At 37.0% G+C, this 5,000-nt stretch overlaps 1 long non-coding RNA gene across 1 annotated transcript in view; it reads left to right on the forward strand.

Moving 5' to 3' along the window:
* Positions 1 to 540: 540 nt before the first annotated feature.
* LOC135204149 (uncharacterized) overlaps positions 541 to 5,000 on the forward strand; it is an 11,279-nt gene continuing 6,819 nt past the window's right edge. Inside the window, exons 1-2 of the long non-coding RNA XR_010312115.1 lie at positions 541 to 897; positions 3,463 to 3,598. This is a non-coding gene — a long non-coding RNA (uncharacterized LOC135204149). The remainder of the gene's footprint in view (positions 898 to 3,462; positions 3,599 to 5,000) is intronic.

The raw sequence follows: 5,000 nt of genomic DNA on the forward strand, positions 1-5,000 counted from the left end.
GGCTACTCTTAAGTTTAAATCAGTAACTGCTACAATAAAATAAAGATATTGGAAATATTAAAATACAATACCTTTCTGTCAATGATGTGAAATTGATGGTATTACATTTTTACATTTACAGACATTCCACTTTGCAAAGTAGTGCAAAACCGTGTATATATAATATATATTTTTATGTATGCATGGATTATTAGCTCTTATGTAAAATATGTGTCCCTACCATAATATTTCATTGCAACATTATTTACTTTAATAATAATACACAATAGCTTCGGTTTCATCAACGTAACATAAGCTACGTTTTTACGAAATATTTCTTGTAAAGTTCAATTACCTCCCGAACTTGCCTCCGTGATTTCCCATATTGTCCGTTAATTACAAGACCATGTTCTTGTGTGTGTGTTTTTTTTTTTTTCACAAACGTAAACATTTACCCCCACCCCATCCTCCCTACCCTGTTTTGTGCTCTCCACCCCCCGGCAACATCTTCCTGACGATGCTTGCCTGTGTATTTCACTTCACTCATCAACCAAGCACGATGGCAGAAGCAGTCCCTGGCACCTCCAGCTCCTCCGGGCCCATTGCCAACTCGTCTCTGCCCAATACATTTGTTAAGTGTTTCCTTAGCTATAAGGACTTTTCAGTCCATTACTTGGGGCAGTATGAAAGGTTGGTAATGTACTGTCAAGAGAAAACAGGCCTTTCAACCACTCCATCAATTTTGTGGACCCAGTAACCTGTGCCCATACAAATACAACTGAAAGGCGGTGGAGGGAACTTCGTGAGGCAACTTTGTCGGGTACTTGGCAGTGGCATATTTTAAAATCTAAGATCCCAAGATGAGGTTCCACGCCTTTGTGAAAGCGGCTGCTGAACTCTATCCTTCACCACTTTAAGGTAAGGTTCCTAATCTTTACGTACTTTATTTAGTTATATCAATTGTGTTTTGGTGTTCCAAAAGTTTAGTGCTTTTGATGTCCGTGATATATATTTAGAATTGTTATTTCCCACCATATCCCAGTATGGCTTTACCATCTTGTCCTGTGCCTTTCTCTCCCAGTATCCCCACCCTATCCTCCCCTTACATGACATATGGATCCCTGGTGGTTACATATCCCACACCAGCTACCAGAATTCAAATATGGTGCTTTGTTTGCGTTTCTTGACCCTGAACCAAAACTTTGAAGATTGTTCAGTTGTAGTAGACTATGGCAGTTAACGTTTTCCTATGTTATTTTACTTACTTTACAAGAGTTTAAGGTAATATTTTGCCGGTCGACTGTAACTAATATGTTATTTACCTTTGAACTCTGTATGTTGGTATATCGCACCCCTTGTACTGTCATGAAGTCATCAAAGGAAAATTATAGTTTAATTACAGTCGACCGAATAAATATTACTTAAAATTCTTGTTAAGGATGTGAAATAACATAAGAAAACGTCAACTGCCATAGTCTACCTTGCCTCGGAATGCAGGCTTAGAATTACCGCCTATTGTACTGCTCATTTGTAAATTATATTTTTGTGTTCTGCTTATGGTTGTGATGTTTTCTTTTTACTGATGCTATGTTGATTTTGATTGTGATTGTTTTGTGTAAGGTGCTGATCTCAGTATTAGTATAAATTAAATTTTTATTCCCTGATTCATCCCTTTATTTCTTGAATCAAACCGTTGCTGATGAGTCATTTGTTTAAACTGTAAATTTTGGATCTAAATAAATTAGTTGAAAGCTATTTTTCAAGTTTTTGTTTACCTCCTTCTTCCTTAGTTTGTCTGAATTTCTGCCATTTGCTTTTTTACATTTAAGATCCTACAGGACCGAGTGCGTTCCATTGCAGTGGTTAAAGGCATGGAGTTAGTGTTGCCTTGATGAGGCATTACAACGAAGTATACGTTGTGCCCCTGAGGTCAAGGGTGTTTATAGGCACAGATTAAGTGCATAAAATAAATAGTATGACAGCAATTTAATAGTAGCTACTTTTAGCTGTGCTGTTCTTTGGCTTGGACATTTCCTGGAAATTAATAGATACTCGATAGTTATGATTATTTAAAGATGAATTTATGATTAATATGCCAAGATCTTATCTCTTAACTCTTGAAAGGGCTAAGTCATTGTGGGGAGTGCCAGGTTGGTCATGCAACTGTGTCACTTCTGCCTACAGTAAGGAAGTCAAGGGAATGACAGCACTCATAGATCTGCGAATTTTGTAGGCTGTATTTACAGAATGGGAAAAAATAATTTAAAAAATAAAAAGGAGGAGCCATTATAGGAATAATTCAGGAATAATTCAGGAATGGGTCAAGTTTGCCACAATTATTTCTAAAGTAAGATATTTAATTACGAGTTATACGTAATAGGGAGTTCAAGGGAGACAAGAAAAAAAAATGAGAAAGAAAATGACAAATGATTAAAGCTTTGAAAAGAGTAAATATTACGAAAAGAAGTGAAATTAAAAATCAGATGAAGTATGAATTATGGAAAAGACCTGGCATCCTACTCTGGTTTAGAAGTGCAAGACATCTTTGGAAGGTAAATTGAGGCATAGGGCCAGATTACCACTAGTGCGAAGAAAACTCAAGGGCTCTCTTGAGCTACCTGGAAGCTATATACCATCTACTTTTCTTCCTTTGGCCTCTTTTAACCTGCCAGTTTGACAATGTGTTTGGAATTGTTGGAACTGAGTCTGAGGAAGATGGAGTGACACTTGTTCCGGCCACTGTGGCACTGGGAGCAAGGGCATTTCCTAAAGGTCCTAATACAAGCTGTCACATTTCCTCAAGTTCTTCGGCCAATTGCGAGATGGTAGATTCCTTGTAGATTGCGAGATCTACGGTAAAGGTCGCAAATTTGTTACGTTTTTCCTAACACAACTCACCAATTTTATGGGTTTAACGAGGAAAATACTAAATTTGTGGGCATGTTTGGATGAAATCCTGGAGTGCTATTTGGATAGGCAAAACGAAAAATAGAAGGGGGATTTGTTACATGAGCTGAGGGCCCTACTTATCAAGGAATTGTTGTAGATAAATAATTTAGGGTAACATTAATTTACACATTTACATAAACAACAATCAGAAGATTAAAACAGAATTCTAATAGGTAGCAGATCTCGTGTAACAATCAAGGTACAAGGGAGGAGGCGATGAAATGAAGTATGTTCGTGAATGCAGGCACAGACAGGCAGAAAATCCAAAGGTTTACGAATTAAGGCCAGAAAAGGCACAGAGATATCTAGCGAAGACAAGGCAGTGCATGGACGGTGCCAAGAGATGCCTTAAACATACGTCTTCCAAACCATAAAAGCACTTATTATTTAGAGTTATTGTTAACACTACACTGGCAAGGCAAGGCCGATATGAACACTGGCACTTTGGAAACATAGTTGGAAGTTTTAGCGAGAGAATATGGAATTTACATGACTGATGAAGAACATCTGTATAAAGAACATATTTACTTGTAGGAGAGTTGGCTTCAGTGTAGAAGGTTCAGGGATAGGACCACGAGTTGGCTGACAATGGCGGCAGGTTGCAACAGGGAAGGTTCTCGCCTCTGGATGTGTGACCGTCCATCCACAAGATGCCTATGAACTTCTGAAGGTTTGTTTTTTACGTTGTCCCCTTTTATGGTGTCTTCATTCTGGCCTCCCATTTTCTATGTAGGTGCGCATACTGATACGTTTGGTTTGCTCTTGCGTCCTGATGGGAGTCAGGAAAGTTACGTGATGTTTTTGTGTCTCAAAATCCACTTCCATTAAGGAAATAATCCTTAAGAGCGCGAACCTTTGACACCTTCAATTCCAGGACGCCAGCGAAGCCTTAACCAAACCCGCCACCACAAGAGGACATAAGTTTATGCTGCCTCCCACCTCAAATACCAGTCGCTCTCAGGTATTCGTAGTTTTGGAGACTGCGCAAACCCCCTCGACCTCGGTAGCGTTGTAGTACTTTTCTTCGCACGTAGCCATTATATAAGTCATGTCACATTACCGTGATTCATATACATATATCAAGCTACAAAAGCACTACAACGCTACCGAGGTCGAGGGGGTTAAAACCGTCTACAAAACTATGAATACCTGAGAGCGACAGGTATTTGGGATGGGCAGAAGCATAAACTTACATCCTGTTGCGGTTGTGAGGAAGGTTAAGGCTTCACTGTCGTCCTGAATATGAAGATGTCGATAGTTCGCGCCCGTGAGCAGGCAAATCTCTTGTCAACTAAAATATTCCCTTTCTGTTAAACATATATGAAAATATATCAATTCCGAAGTACAGCGAATTAGATATTAAAGGATATTTGTAGCTCGATATATGTATATGAATCAGGTTAATGTGACAAGACTTATATACTGGCTACGTGCGGAGAGAAGCACTACAACTCTTCAAGGTCGAGGTGGTTTGTACAGTATCGAAAACTATGAATACCTGAGAGCGACAGGTATTTGAGGTGGGAGGCAGAAAAAACTTATATCTTCTTGTGGTGGCGGGGAGGGCTTAAGGCTTTGGTGTCATCCTGGATTTCAATGTGTTAATGGTTCGCGCCCGTGGGCCGGCAAATCTCTTATTGCCTAAAAAAATCTCCCTCGGTTAAACATTTATGAAAATATATTAATTCTGATGTAGTGCAAATTAGATATTATAGGACATTTTGTAGCTATATATATAATATTATATATATATATATATATATATTATCGATATATAAATATTATATATATAATATAGTATATAATATAATTAACATATAATAATTTATTTTATATACCATATGTGTTAAAAATACTAATATATAAAATATATATATATGATAATATATATATAGTTATATGTTATAATATATATATATATTATACTCCTAGTATATATAATATAGTTATATAGTTATTCGAGATTTAGTTTATATAATATATATATATGATAATTATATGTATAAATAATATATTATATCTATAATAGATGGCAATCTATTATAGTTATAGTATATGATAATATATATATG

This window comes from Macrobrachium nipponense, chromosome 24 (genome assembly GCF_015104395.2).
Source record: "Macrobrachium nipponense isolate FS-2020 chromosome 24, ASM1510439v2, whole genome shotgun sequence".
Lineage (NCBI taxonomy): Eukaryota > Metazoa > Arthropoda > Malacostraca > Decapoda > Palaemonidae > Macrobrachium > Macrobrachium nipponense.